Here is a 16,193-nt window from a genome sequence, read left to right as displayed (position 1 = left end):
TATCATTTTAACTTTTTCACAATTTCACGAAAAACGGACCTTTCACAAAATGTCTGGACAGACCCCTGGTAATTATTAATATCGCAGCATTATCGATAACTGTAATTATGGAATACAGTATTTTTCTGAGCATTGATTAATTTGGGTAACGAAAATATTCTTTCTAAAAAAAATTATGTGATTTAATTAATTTGTTAAAATGCCCCGATATATCATGTAATAACTATATTTCTTGACGATCTATCGCGATATTTAAATTATGATATCGCCCACAACTCTAAGATACAACTTAATCTTGAGCTTTATTAAATTTATGGTGATTATCAATTCCATTATCTCTCGCATTTTTACATTATATAATTTGTTTTTTCTGTTATCTCTTTGTTTTGTCATTTTTTTTATTTTCATTTTTTTCTTCATATTACAATTTTTTATCTATTTTTTAAACATCGTCGACAAGGTTAATGTAATTAGATATCAAGAGATGAAACAGCATTAAAATTACAAATTACGTACGTCTTAGAAATAATATTCATGTGTTATATGAAGGAACCACAACTTTAATAAACATTCGCTAACATTTTAAAAGCTCTACTGTAAATAGTTACTTTAGTAAAAAACGTTTTCTAAAGCATTATTTGAATGACAAAGCGATGAATAGCACGCACAGTGTATTCAACATTTTGTTTTAAATGACCCGTAAGTATTTTTACCTTGAAATTTTTCATATTATTGTATTGTTATCTTATATTTAAAAAACATTAAATCTGCAATTTTGTCATCATTATTTGCTATTATCTTTATTTTAGTGCTTTATTAATAATTAAATTACTGGTAAATTCTAAGAATCCAATTTTTATTATGACTGTAGGAAAATAATGATGTATTCTATAGCATTAGGAGGAATCATTGTTACTCGCTTCGCTCATTAACCCCCGTGATTGATTTTCATTCATCATTGCCCCCCTTTTCAATGTCAATATTTTCCATATATACAAAAAAATAGTTTGTTAATAAAATATATAATTATTATAATTATTTTGTGTAAAAAGATTCTATTGAACGTAACAAAATTGACGATAACCTGGTTTTTGAAAAATAATCGACTGTTCAAAGAAGAAGAAAAAAAATGTATGATAATACAAAAATATATGGAACAATCATAAGAGATAAATGAAGTGATTTTGCTTGTTAACAAGACTTATATCATTATTACAGTTCAAATTGGCAGAGGATTTTATCGTTCTGGAATTAAGTTTTTTTACATTTTTAAAAATATGTAAATAATAAAGATAATATCAACGTGTTAAGATCTGGCAACATGCAATCTCTATCTTTCCTTTTTTTTTTATTAATTACTTCCGACAATCAGACGCGACCTTAAAAAAAATACTCGAAAAAGATTAATTGTTACTGCAACAATGCATTAATAGACATTATTTAACGTAAAAAAGACAGGAGAAATGTTCGCAAAAAAAAGAAAGAAAGAAAAAAACAGTTACGACTTCAATAATAACTCGATAAGTTCATTAATAAATAAGTAAAATTTCAACTCTTTAGTTGCATTTTTATAGACTGCAGAGTGACGCGCATGGTGTTTCTTACTACAAGTTTAACAGTTAAAATTTTTTGAACTGATTAATGAATTTTATTTTTTTTATTCCTTCGTACTTCTGGTACATTTTTCTCTACACACCACTGAAATTTCAAATTTTTAAATCTCATAGCCTTTGCGCTGCATAAATACCCAAGTAAAGTTGAATGTTCAATACAGCAGCTCTTACAATTTTTTTCCTTACTATGGAGAGCAAATGCAAATAAAATAAGCGCTTTGACAATGATTTCTTCATATGCCAAGGCATTAATATTATAGTTCGTTCACCAGGAGTTGGCGCTTGGCTCCACCTCCTCGGACGCAGAGTTTATTTCAGCGTGAGAGTAAGTAAAAGGAGAAACATCTCCGCTCTTGAAAATGAAACAACCCTTAATGCGCGCCAAATGCAAAAAGTGAATTCTTTTTCAGTCTCTTACTTCGCTTTACCACCTGCTATTATACCTTTCGTTATTCTAGCTAATTAAATATATTTCAAATTTAGAAACTGCTGTTTTAAATTTAAAATATGTTTAATTAGCTATAGTAACGAAAATGTCTCAAAAAGAACAAATTATTCACTCAAACGACAGAAATATCATCAAATTTATGAAATATATTTAATGTTAAAAAAATGCACATATAAAACTGCGAAATAAATATTTTTGTTATACGATTGTCAAATAGTAACCTTATTCAGGATTGTTTACATCTTTCTCCCTAAAATAGCGAAATAGTACAGTCGGATACCACGTGATGGGAGTTGGAGCCAAGTGCCAACTCCTGGTGAACGAACTATACTTGATACTTGGATTAATAAATATTTGTTTAACACCGGAAGTATGTGTTTTCAACATCAGTTTAAAGCTGCGTCACCGTGTCTAATTAGAAGTTACACGTAAGCATTTTTCGTGATATAGCATTGAGTAACCGAACTTCTGCATATCATGTGTTAGTTTTTTGTGTGTTTAATTTTTTTTTTTATATGACATTAGAATCAGCAAGCTGTTATTTACCAAGTTACTAGTTTTAGGAAAAAAGAATTTTTTTATTCTGTTTGTATGAAAGCCAATGTTAGTCTACGGAGAAAGGATAGGGACTTAAAAAATAATAATTTTATTAATTGGATACCTGAAAGTGGCGTCATCGTTGGTAAATCGTGGCATTTGTCGATTCAGAAGCCAATCAGGTTCGACACACACGCGTGACAGCGTTTACACGTATCTAGTTAAATCTGCTTTAAATCACATGGTTTGGCATAGTCACTTCACATCCTCCCGAGTTGTAAGTACCCAATAGGAAATATTTTACAAAGTGATTTTAAACTTAAAAACGATCACTAATTAATATTTTTCAGCAATAAATAGAACATCGCTATGATGACTTATTCAGCTTATAATTTTATAAATGAATGGAAAAAAGTTCTTAAATTTATTATTTCGTTGCATCGAAGCCGATGATCTAAATTGTTTATTTTATTTAATTGATTAATTTAATTGTTATTGCTATTTAAATATTTATAATTAAGTTACTCCATCACCATTTTATTATTACGAAGCCAAGTTAAGCTTTTTGACCTAACAACAACAACAAAAAATTGTAACTTGATTAATTTGAATTTGTTGATTCTAACAGTTTGCTTAAAAATGGTAATCGATTTCAACTAGTGTATCTAAAACTTAGAAAATGTACAACATTTTCTTGCAATTTTTATGTGTTACAATAATTTCAAAAATATTTATAAAAAAAAAATTAAAAAAAAAGCTTTAGCAAATAAAATACAAATAAATAACTTCGATTAAAAACTGAGCAGTAACAACGAGACATTATCTGACCTGGTTATCGAAATTTTAAGTTTCAATTATGAATTGTGTCAAAATGCATTTACTATTTTGCCATGGTTGATAAATACCGAAAGGTTCAACGAGATTTTGTTTATAGCATCATTTGATCAGTTTATTTTAGTCCGCATACGTTTACGCAGCATAATCGATTCTGGCCTTTGTGCCAGGATCGAACTCGCTACCCCTGGCTCTGTAGCCAAAGGGGTGAGCTACGCCTTAACCGACTGCTCCACTGCAGTAAACACTGCACTCAAAATCAATTCCAAGGAAAGAAAACAGGGAAAAAATTTAATTTCATTAAACGGTTAAATATGAAGGGCTGTAGCCTTAAAGAGGGTTGAAAAAATTATCATTTCTACTTATATGGTTGTAGGAATAAATAAAATGATGTTGAATTGAAATCTATTGTTATTTTTCGACATGGATTACGCTTAAATCAGAGATTTGACTCATGATGACGTCAATTTGCATACAATAACATTTTTATTTAACTCTAGCAATATTGTGTACATTTCCATCTGTCCACTGCGAATTATTTATTTTAAATTTAATGAGTTAGGAGAAAAGAGTATTTCCTTTTTATGAATTTAACTTATTAATCATAAAAAACATTTAATGTATTCAAGAAAAATGCTGAGTAATAAATACAAAAATGAATAAAATTAGTTACAAGGACAAAAATTTAAGAGATAACAGCAATGGGAAAAAAGTATGAGAGAATCGAGAATCCTTTTTGTTAGCATTTAATTTATTACAAATAAAATTAAACAATAGTTTTCTATTTTGGTAACCGTTTAACTACGATTTATATAAGTCTGAATACATAACTATGTTTGTGAAGAATAAATAGGTTAAAATTAATGTATCATATTTTTGTTCGGATTTCTTTTTCAAAATCTTGCAGAATTGGCTACGAACTGGCCACAAGGCGGTCGCTTATGACCGCCAACAATTAATTTAATTCATGAGTACATTCAAATTGATTGAATTTTAAAATTTAAACAATTTGTACTTCATTGCACTTTTAAACTTTTATTACATCATAATTTAAATAAAGTTGTCATAGGTTTTTCAATGTTATGTATTTATAAAATTTTTAATATTTGCATTTCATATCTTTTAAAATTTTAGCGTGTTTGGAAGTAAAAAAAAAAAAATTTAAATGCTAAAACCCTAGACGTAACCTTCTCCTTCCATATTAAGTTACTGTAGTATCTCACAATGTCGTAAACAATGAAGAATCCTATAATTTAGCCCTGATTTTTCGCGAAGTTGGAAAAAAAAAAACTTGCATTGCGAAGACGTGGGAAAGCCCAGCAAATCAACCTGATCAACAGCAGCGCACAATGCCGTACTTCCGTTCTTTCACTTTCACTTGATCTATTTCTTCCGTTTCTTCAATTTTAGTGCTGAACTGATTTAATGACCTTTGGCGAAATGTAATGTCTCCCTTTTTTATTGGTGTGCTAAAATATTCTTGTTTTGATTAAACATAAAACAATATGTTTAATAACCATGGAAGATATTGCACAATTTTGAAAACCTGTTTACTTTTTTAATGCTTACAAAAAGTAAAATCTAAAGTTATTAACGACGTTATTTCATAATGCTTTCGAATGCAAAACCTTTATTAATATTTATAAATTAATATGCTAATTTTCATATTGCTTATCTTCAAACTGATATGTTAATCTTCGTCTAATAGGTTATCAAATTAATTCAACTAATTATCAATTAAGTTCAACTAATGATTCAATGATTTCTATCTACATTTTCAACTTGAGCTGAAAGAGGCTCGATAATCCATCATGGAATATCGATATTTCCATGCGAAGTTTAAAATCATCGATTAATTTTTTGAGATGATTTGTATATACACTGGTTATCATAAATTAAGGAAAAATCACAAAAATAGCGATAACTCTTTCAAAAGTAAGCCAAACCGTGCAAAATTTGCATATGTTGTCCACTAAGAGTAGCTGAGTAAAATTGCAATATGCAAATTAGTGGCGCTGCACTCGGCTTACGTCATCTGCCTGGAGCATAAAAGTCCAAGTTTGAGAGAAAGCACACAAATTTTACTGTGATTGCGACATTGAAAATCTGAGATAGCCAATTCGTAATAATGACCTCTAGGCATCATTTGCCTGAAGAACTACGATGGAGAGCCATCGGGAGACTAGAGGCAGGGCAGAGTCAATCAGAAGTGGCCAGATGGCTAAATGTGAGTCCATCTGTGGTTCATAGACTTTGGAGGCAATTTCAAACCACAGATTCGGCATCTAGGAGGTTCAGTCAAGGACGGCCAACTGTTACGACCAGTGCCGATGACCGATATTTGACATTAAGTGCACGCAGGAATAGAACCGCTACTCCGACACATCTTAGATCCTCTCTTGCTGCAGCCACCGGAAGGTTGGTGTCAACGTCAACTGTGCGCAGAAGGCTCCACGAAGGTGGTCTGTATGCGAGACGACCAGCCATTTGCGTGCCGCTCACATCACGCCATAGGAGAGACCGTTTGCAGTGGGCCCGACAACATGTCCACTGGACGTCAGATCAATGGAGGCCTGTTCTCTTTACGGATGAGTCCAGGTTTAGTCTAGAAAGTGACAGTAGACGTTATTTGATATGGAGAGAACCTGGGACCCGTTATCATCCATCAAACATCCGTGAAAGAGATGCATACGGAAGAGGCAGTGTCTGTGTTTGGGGAGGCATATCCTTAGGAGGGCGCACATACCTCCATGTCTTTCCAAGGGGAACCGTGAATGCTCAGGTTTATCGAGACAACATCCTTGATGCTTATGTGCGCCCATATGCCGGGGCAATTGGTGATTGCTTCCTGTTACAGGACGATAATGCAAGACCACACAGAGCTCGCATTGTTGATGATTATCTTCAACAGGAAACAATTACTCGCATGGAGTGGCCAGCTCGATCCCCGGACTTGAATCCTATCGAGCACGTTTGGGATGCTCTAGGGAGGCGTGTATCTGCCATCAATCCGCCCCCTCAGACCCTTGCCACGCTTGCAACTGCTTTACAAGAGCAATGGCTCTCACTTCCTATTGAACTGATAGACCGCATAATTGAAAGCATCACACATCGCTGTTTGTGCTGTATTGCTTCTAGAGGCAATCATATTCCATATTAAAGGTACTTTTTCTATTGCAAACCGATACTTCCAATTTGTTTATTTTATACATGTGCTAATTTCTATACTACTATTAATGTCTGATAATTTCTTTTTATGTTGTTTAATACCTTACTATGTGTTGTATATTGTGGGTAAGTTTCATAAAATTCCATGTGTAATTTCTTGAGTTATCGCGATTTTTGTGAATTTTCCTTAATTTATGATAACCAGTGTATGTTCAATCCTTTTCTACTTGCATTAGAAGTGGGATAATCCACTCTCGTATGGATTTACTGTGTGTTTTAAAGGCTTGGGCTTGGGCCATCTTGTAGCAAAACGAGCAAGAATCATTTCTCACTAGTCTGAGAATGAGTAACACATTGCGAAACGAGCAAACTTCAAACTGTAAAAAAAAAAAAAAAAATCGTTTAAAATATGCTGGAAAGATAAGATATATAATATACAGGGTGTTTATATAGTCCCGGACCCATTTTGATGTTTAATAACTCATGAAATAATAAAGATTGATTAAAATTAATAACATAAATGGTTAGATAGACTCAAAAAGTTTCATGACCCTTGTCAATGAACTTCCACGTGTGCCCCCTTCTTTTTTAGAGGTTTACAACGGATATGGTAGGAAGGATAGAAGATGCTGCTGATTTTCTGAAGCGCATAATGTTCCCCGACGAAGCATCCTTTCATGTTTCTGGCATTGTTAATCACCATAATATGCACAGATTGGGATCTGAAAACCCCCATGAATACCGTGAGACACAAAGGGATTCCCCAAAGGTTAATGTGTGGTATAGGTGTGGACTAATGCACGACCGAGTCATTGGGCCTTTCTTTTTTACAGAAAAGACGGTCATCAGTCGTATACTTAGACTTGTTGGAAAACTTTGTATTTCCAGAACTAGAAGAGCTTCAGCCACATGTCTTTTTGCAACAAGATGGTGCACCACCTCATTGGGGTATCATCGTTCGTAGTTCTTTGAATGACCATTTTCCAAGAAGATGGATTGGGCGAGGAGGTCCAATTCCTTGGCCACCCAGAACACCTGATATAACGCCGCTGGACTTTTTTCTTTGGGGATTTATAAAGGACAATGTTTACAGGAGGGTCGTGTCGAACATTGATGACCTAAAAGCCAGAATTACAACCGCAATAGCCTCTGTGGATGCCGACATGCCTGCCGCTACCTGGCGTGAAATTGACTATCGACTTGATATTCTCCGTGCGACGAAGGGGGCACACGTGGAAGTTCATTGACAAAGATCATCATGAAACTTTTTGAGTCTATCTAACCATTTATGTTATTAATTTTAATCTATCTTTATTATTTTATGAGTAATAAACATCAAAATGGGTCTGGGACTTTGTAAACACCCTGTATTATAAAAAATTTACTTACTATATTATACTTACAAATGGCATACCTTGCAAAAATTGTATATACTGCGTTGCTGTCAATAAATTTGCGATTGAAAAGCATTGATATCCATTCATCGTTCTCTAATCGATCCTTTTGGTCGAATCGATCTTTAATCGTACAGTTACGACCTCCCAGTTGTTGATATCGAATACTGTGATTTTGCTGCTTGTAAATACTTCCTTATGTGGCAAAAATATTCTTTTCAGTTTTTAGTTAACTTATTGAAGTGAATGTATGTTATTAGAGCCGTGGTGGCTATGGGGATAGAGCGTTGGCCTTTCAATGAGGTGAACCGGGTTTGAATCCCACCGGTGGCTGGTTGATGCGAATTCCACACCTGGCTCGCATCGACCACAGTGCTGACTTAAAATATCCTCAGTGGTAGACGGATCAAGGGTCAGAGGCCCCTTGCTGTCAGGTCTGTGGAAGGTTTTCGTGGTTTTCCTCTCCATGTAACGCAAATGCGAATTAGTTCCATCAAAAAGTCCTCCACGTTGGTAAAATTTCTCCAAATACTTTGTCAAGGAATTCCCTTGTCTTCCGGATTGGGTTCAAAATTACTAGGTTACGGAGTTATACATTGGTAGTCGTAAACCCAAAAATGGTTCGGCTTCGGGTATAAATTCCTCGGTTGTAAAATGTTTGTTATTAAGTAGTTTAATTGATAGATATTGGATAAATAAAATTTCATCAATTTTTCTTTCGCTAAACAAGCAAATGCCTTTTTATAAAACATTTGTAAAAATATAAATTTTAATTTAACTGTATTTATGTATAAAAAAATATGTAATGCTTTTATTATTATAACTAGCTTAAAACATTAAAAAAATTTCTGAATATAAAATGATGAACCATTGCAAGTAATACCATTTAATAAACCCTATTTGTTACGTAGAATTTACATCTTATCTTGTTTCAAAATGTGCCAACTCTTTTTTTTCCTTCGTTTTTTTGCCGGAATTTTCAAATTTATTAAAAAAAAAACTCCTTTTAAATTAAAGTTCCGATTTTTTGAGTTACCGAAAAAAATAGTAGCTTTTTAAGCTTTTCTCTCCCTATAAAAACTCTATTCACACGATTTAAAATAACACATCGCGATTCGTTTTCACCCGATTCAAAATTTTACCTTGCTATCCTTATTCACACGATTTCGCACATTGATCTTGCACTAACCCGCATTGATCACACATCAAGATGTTGCACATTGCATTGAGATTATACTTCAAGATCATATCATGAAATTTGAAATTGCACTTTACGATTCACGTGATTTAAAAATCTCACATTGGAATTCGTGTTCGCGTGATTCAAAATTACGCTATTTTTCTTCAAACATTTTAATTTCACACATCGTGCTTTATTTTCACGCGATTTGAAATTACACATCAAAATCTTGCACATCATATTTGAACATCTAAATCGCATTAAAGAATTTGAAATTAGACATAACGATTCATTTTCTTGTGATTTAAAAGTGTCACATCATGTTTCTCATTCATGCGATTTAAAATTACACCTCAAGATGTTGCACATCATTGCAGATTGCATTGAGATTACACATCAAGATAATATCAAGCTATTTTAAATTATGCATCATGATTCATTTTCACGTGATTTAAAAATCTCACATTGGAATTCGTATTCGCGTGATTTAAAATTACGCCATTTTTATTCAAACATTTTAACTTTACGCATCGTGTTTTATTTTCATGCGATTTGAAATTACACATCACGATTCTTAGATCACGCGATTTGAATTTACGCATCAAAATCTTGCACATCATATTTGAACATCTAAATCGCAATAAAGAATTTGAAATTAGACACAACGATTCATTTTCTTGTGATTTAAAAGTGTCACATCGCGTTTCTCATTCATGCGAATTAAAATTACACATCAAGATGTTTGCTGTTGTTGTTCATTTACGTCGCACTAGAGCTGCACAATGGGCTATTGGCGACGTTCTGGGAAACATCCCTGAGGATGATCCGAAGACATGCCATCACAATTTTGATCCTCTGCAGAGGGGATGGCAACCCCGCTTCGGTAGCCCGACGACCTGCACGCGAAGTCGAGCACTCAAGATGTTGCACATCATTGCAGATTGCACTGAGATTACATATGAAGATTATATCAGTCTATTTTAAATTATACATCATGATTCATTTTCATGTAATTTTAAAAATCTCACATCGGGATTCGTATTTCTTGTAGTTTCTGCTAATTTTTCTACTGCATATCATTTATTTTAATTTAATATTGTTTGTTTCAATGTCTTATTATTAGTACCCATTATGTAAAAATTAGTTGCCCAAAAATTTTTAAAATTGTTCGCGATAATCTTTTTTTTTTTAAAACTTATACTTTTGATAAAAATATTCTACACTAATAATCATTTTTCATATTTGAAATTATTGTGAAGCGATACTAATAAATTAAATATTAAACTAAAATTTTAGAGTAAAGACGGATGCGTTTTACAATGCATTTGTGCATCACATAACTCAACTACGAACTGAAAAATCGTACTTGATTTGTTTCCGGGGGTGATATTTTTAACTACATTATTTTTTTAACCAGAAAATTAAATTTTATCAGCACCATTTATTCATCCGCAACGTTTTTATTTTATTAATTTATTTTTCATTTATTTATTTTATCTTATTTTTCCTTTATTCATTTATTAATTTATTTTTCATTTATTTTAATTTATTTTTCATTTATTCATTTTATTAATTTTTCATTTATTCATTTTATTAATTTATTTTTCATTTATTCATTTTATTAATTTATTTTTTTTATTTATTCATTTTATGAATTTATTTTTCATTTATTTATTTTATTAATGTATTTTTCATTTAGTCATTTTATTAATTTATTTTTGGTGCAGATCTCATTCTCCATACAATCGATTTTTTCGAGGTAAATTTTCTTGTCTTTATTAAATAAATTGCTCTAGTAAAAATTATTTTGCTCTGAGGATGTGAAGAAAAAAAAAATTGGAATTTCTTAAGAGCAGAAAGATTTTTGCCTTTTCAGAGAATTATATAACACATGATTTAGCGTAGCAAAACGCCCAAAATACCATAAAAAGTGACCTTCATGGTTGTTGAGTAACTATTACTAGCAACTTCAGTCGAAGTAGAGATAATAAAGAATAAAATAAGTTTTTACAGCATAGTGAAAATTAGTCATGTGTGACGTAATCGAAGTTTATTTGGGGAGGAAATGAATGTACAATTTACAAAGCGTTTCTACAAATTATTAGCCATTGTTTATTATTGGAAAGCATTATTTAATGTTGTTTTTACAATTGGTAAAATAGTTAATAAATAAATTAACTTAGCTTTTTTCAGAGGAGTAATAATTTTTTTAAATGCGTCACAGTGTCATTCTTCTTTAAGTTCTAAGTTGTTTTCAATTTTTAAGAAAGCTAATTTTAATCTTGCAGTTCTTGAAGATCAGTTTTTAAATTCTAAGCTAATTATTTAAATTATTAACCAATCGCAGTGTTTGTTTTTTTAACTGAACTAAAGTTGATGCACATACACATGCCGACTTGCGTGCTCATTACAAAGGCGGCTCATAAGTCCTTGTGCAGTTAAAGAACAAATAGCACATATTAGAGAGGGACATCATAAAGAAACAAAGAGAGTTACAGCGGGATTCGAACCTGAGTGCTACTGAGTGTTCGGCCAAAGATTGGATCGGTGAGACTGCTTGACGAGAAAGGACCGCCTGAAAAATTCTAAGTTCTTTTCAACTTTTTAGAAATATAATTTAAATCTCAAAGTTTCGTTTTTTACTTCAAAGCAAATTATAAACAACTTCAGTTTTTTGTTTTGATTATGTGAAATTGATGATCTACTTTGACATCTGCTTTCTACTAATTTACTTAGACAATCTAATTTCAGTAGTTTATAAGGTTTGAGCAAAATTAAAAATATGCGTATTAGATGCTGGCAGATTTGATTAAAATTCAATAAAGAATTCAAGACACCTTTTTTATTGTTTTATAAATTTCAAGTTCAACCATATTTGAAACACGATTTCCTTAACACTGATAGAATCTTAAATGATTTTGAAGGTTTTAACCTTCATTCTTGATAAATATAAAGATAATTTTCATAGGTTATTCTATCGAATGAATTCTTAAAATTGAGCCTAACGGAATAAAATGTCTTTGTCTTTTGAGAACAAGAATTGAGTTAAGAAAATAAGCGTCCTTGCTTTTTAATAACAAATATTTTCGACGAATTTATAACTACTACTAAAAACAAAAGATCTTCGATAGATATATTATTTTCGTAAAATTTAAATTTTATACAAATACAACGCAACTCTTCCTATATTATTAAAATTATGATTTTGCTTAAATTATAACTAGTGGGCACCCCCCTGTTCGCTTGCGCTTCCCTACCCCTGAAAATTGTTATGCAATCTTATATGGTTTGCTTTGCAAACAGTGTTCACTTTATTTCCTAAGTTAAACCCATTTGAAATGTGTTCTAGTGTCAAATATTAAGAATTTAAATCAATTGTTAAAACCTTAAAGAGGAATTACCCTTTAAAAATTTAAAATTTTTAGTCAATGAGTTATGGAAACAAAAGTTTTTAAATTTAAATAAATGATATGCAATAAAAAAATTGCTGAAACAATATAATAATTACGCTTTAGAAAAAGAACTTGTAGGACGTCACGTCTCTTACGCATTCTTTAAATTTTACATCTTTCATCATTGTCATCAACGCTTTCTTCTGCTTTTACGCTTTCATGCTTATGACAGCTCTCACACTTGATATTTCAATTTTTGATGCCAACGCAAAAAGGAAATGAGGGCTTTCTTTGTCGTCCTGACAAAGACGACGTAAATTACTTAGATTAGTTTAATAGTTTTTTATTAGTTCCTGTAAGCTAAAATAAAACACTCGCAGTCCGTTAAAATCCGGTCTGACCCACTGTGTTTTGAATGCTTAAAGGACTGAATGTAAATTTATTTTAATTGGCAGTAGACTAAGAATAGATTAAAAAGAATTCGTTAATAAAATTAGTCTAACATATACACCAATGAGAGTACTTAATCAATTTGATCACCCATTAAAATGATGTTTCGTAATCATATCCTTAATAAATATATTTTTAGACTCCTTATCAAAAATGAAATAAAAAGACATGTTCACTAGAGTCGCATATAAGTATTTAAGAGAGGAAAAAATAAAAAATTTTATCAAAATTTTTCGAATCACTAGTGAAATGTATTTTCAGAAAACGTTTTCCTCTTCATCCATTTATTTAAAAAAATTAATAATCAGCTCCAAAAATAGTACATTAGTTTTTAAGAGATAAACATTTTGTTAGTTCAAAAATTATTGTGAATGAAACAATAAATCACGTGTGAGAATTTAAATATTTTTTCCTCATTTGAAACAGTACTTAATTGAAAGATAATTTATTTACAAATTTATAACAGTGTAAGACAATATTTCTGCTCTCTTTTTCAAAAACGTATGTATTATTTATAAACATATTCACTAATTTTATTTCATTTTATAACCGGCGTTCAGCACCCGACCCAATTCTGTGTTAACCACTATCAATGTTCAACTCCGTAGCCTTGTGATTTTGAGCACAACCCAGAAGACAACAAAATTCCTTGATCAAACATTGAGACACACTTTTATGAACTTTCAAACCATGTTGAGTGTTTGATTTTAAATTCTGCTAATCAAAAATATATTCTATTAGTTTAAAATCCCAACGTAAATTAAAAGAAGTACATCATAGCTATTTAATTGGGTATTTGCAGCTCGAGAAGGAGTGAAGGGATTTTACCTCATCATGCGATTTAAATAAGATTTAACGTAAACGTAACTTATAGATAAACGTTATTCGGATGCCTTATAGTGACGTCTCGCATGTGAGTCGAATCTTATTGTCTTCTCAATCGACAAATGCCACTGCTTATCTACGATGACGTCAGGTGATTTGCAGGTATCCAACTACAACAAAATTTTAAATGTTGATGCAGTAAAAATAAAATATAAATGTTAGTAGTCTATTTAGAGTATATTTGTTTTTATTTTACAACAGGCGTTAAACAGCCGAACCAAATCTGAGTTTCAATATTCATCTCCGTAGCCTTCTAATTTTGAACCCAATCCAGAAGACAAGGGAACTCCAGGATCAAGTATTGGGAGAAAACTTTCCTTCGTAGGGGACTTTTTGATGGAACTAAGCAGCATTTGCGCTGCATAGAGAGGAAAACAACGAAAACCTACCACGGTTAGTCTGGCGGCTAACTCTTGATCCTTCTACCACTGAGGGATATTTCAAGTCAGCTCTGAGGTTCAGGGCTCACACTAATCAGTAAAAATTACTTGCTTAAATTTGCAAGGGTTTCATACTATTCAAGAGCTGGGTATGTCCTCAATTCTTCCCCCTTTAGCCATACGCCTACATTAGTGCTCTATTTTTATACAGGAATAATTTTTTATGACCCCCACTGCGCTGCTTAGTAGCCCGAATGTAGTGACATCTTTCTTATTTTTCCTCCACAAAGCAATTTATGTTCGTATACATCGGACTACTAAATTAATCCGTGATGAGGCCTTCTCCTCTCTAGGAGCTGTTGCTCGATTGCTGTCGAAAAATAGCCAAACAACGCAGAATGATACCGAAGTAAAAAAAATGACATTAGAATTTATCTCATAAATTTAGAAGTTGACTTTAAAGGTATCTCATAAACTTAGACAATATTTAAACTAAAGATGAGTAACTTTTTACTCATTAATGTTGATTATCAAATAATTTAATTCTTTCTTTTGTTTGGGAAACTAATTTAATGCATAAACCTGTTAAAATTTGCTTTTATTCATTAATTTCTATTTCAGGCTCCCAATACAACTCGACGAAGATTGAAGAAGTGTCTCAACTTATCGAAGAAAAAAGTAAGTAGTTATTGAAACTATTATTCCAATATTTTTAATATTAACCTTTCGCACTCCGAGTACTTCAATACACTGTTTGAACTGATGTAAATAACTAAATCATTTAAACTACAATAGTACAATATCTTAATATAATTTCTAAAATTCATAAAATAATGTGGTTATTAGGATATAAAAATTTTAAGCTTCTGAGTGGTTATTTTTGATGTCTACTCAGTGGTTGACATCGGAGTGAAAAAGATTAATAAATAAGCAAATGAAAGTTTTTCATGTTCCAAGACAGCTATCTAAAGTTTTAATTGTAATTGATTATATTCAAGCGTAATGGACAACTAGTCAAATTTTCATAATGCGACTTAGCTAAGTTAACTGTTAACCAATCACGAAGCATTTTAAAAATTGATTTAATTTTTTTTTAAAGAAAAAACTTGAAAGGGTGTATAATCATATTAATGTTATGTAAATATTTAATAATTCATAATGAAAAAAAAATATTAAAAATTAATTTCCTAAAACTTCATTGATAAATTCGTTCGGAAATCATATTTTATTATTCAATAAATATTCCAATTAAGATAGATATTAAAATTAAATTTTCTGTTAAAAGTTTTTATTTTCTTATAAAATTTAAATGCTAGGGGAGAGTGGGGTCAATTGTAACATTTTTTACTTAACTATTTTTAACTAACAAAAAATCCAATATATTATTAGTATTAATTGACAGACGAGTAAAGTAGACTATCCTCTACTAGAAAAAAAAATAAATACCTTATTTTGAATGTTATTATATGAGTTATTAACAATTTTTGACAGTCGCGCACTTGTTACAATTGTCCCCACTTACAGGGTCAATTGTAACAGTTCATAAATTCAACTAAAACATAGTTAATTATGCATATTATCATAGTAGTGATAGATTTTTTATTGATCAAAATAGTAGTGATATTCTAGGAGTAAAAATAATAATGAGCAGAAACCTAAAGGATCAAACTTTTAACTTTAAGGGGTTAAAAATTTTAATTTATGCTGTGAAAGGTGACAAATAAAATAATGCACATGCAACATAATATAAATGATATAGGAAACTATTGGCGGTGTTTAAAGAGTTAAGTAATGGCTTGTAAACATGAGATTATTTATTTTCAGCTGTTACAATCGTCCCTTTGCTTATTGTTACAATCGTCCCCAAGACGCCATTTCAGCTTCATTTGTTAAAAACAATGCTAGTTAATTA

General features: G+C 31.3%; 1 long non-coding RNA gene across 1 annotated transcript in view; it reads left to right on the top strand.

The window, feature by feature from the left end:
- Positions 1 to 2,164: 2,164 nt before the first annotated feature.
- LOC107446678 (uncharacterized) overlaps positions 2,165 to 16,193 on the top strand; it is a 15,992-nt gene continuing 1,963 nt past the window's right edge. The window contains exons 1-2 of the long non-coding RNA XR_011637246.1: positions 2,165 to 2,875; positions 14,903 to 14,959. This is a non-coding gene — a long non-coding RNA (uncharacterized lncRNA). The remainder of the gene's footprint in view (positions 2,876 to 14,902; positions 14,960 to 16,193) is intronic.

This window comes from Parasteatoda tepidariorum, chromosome 7 (genome assembly GCF_043381705.1).
Source record: "Parasteatoda tepidariorum isolate YZ-2023 chromosome 7, CAS_Ptep_4.0, whole genome shotgun sequence".
In the NCBI taxonomy this organism is placed as follows: Eukaryota; Metazoa; Arthropoda; class Arachnida; order Araneae; family Theridiidae; genus Parasteatoda; species Parasteatoda tepidariorum.
This window is presented reverse-complemented; position numbering and strand designations above follow the sequence as displayed.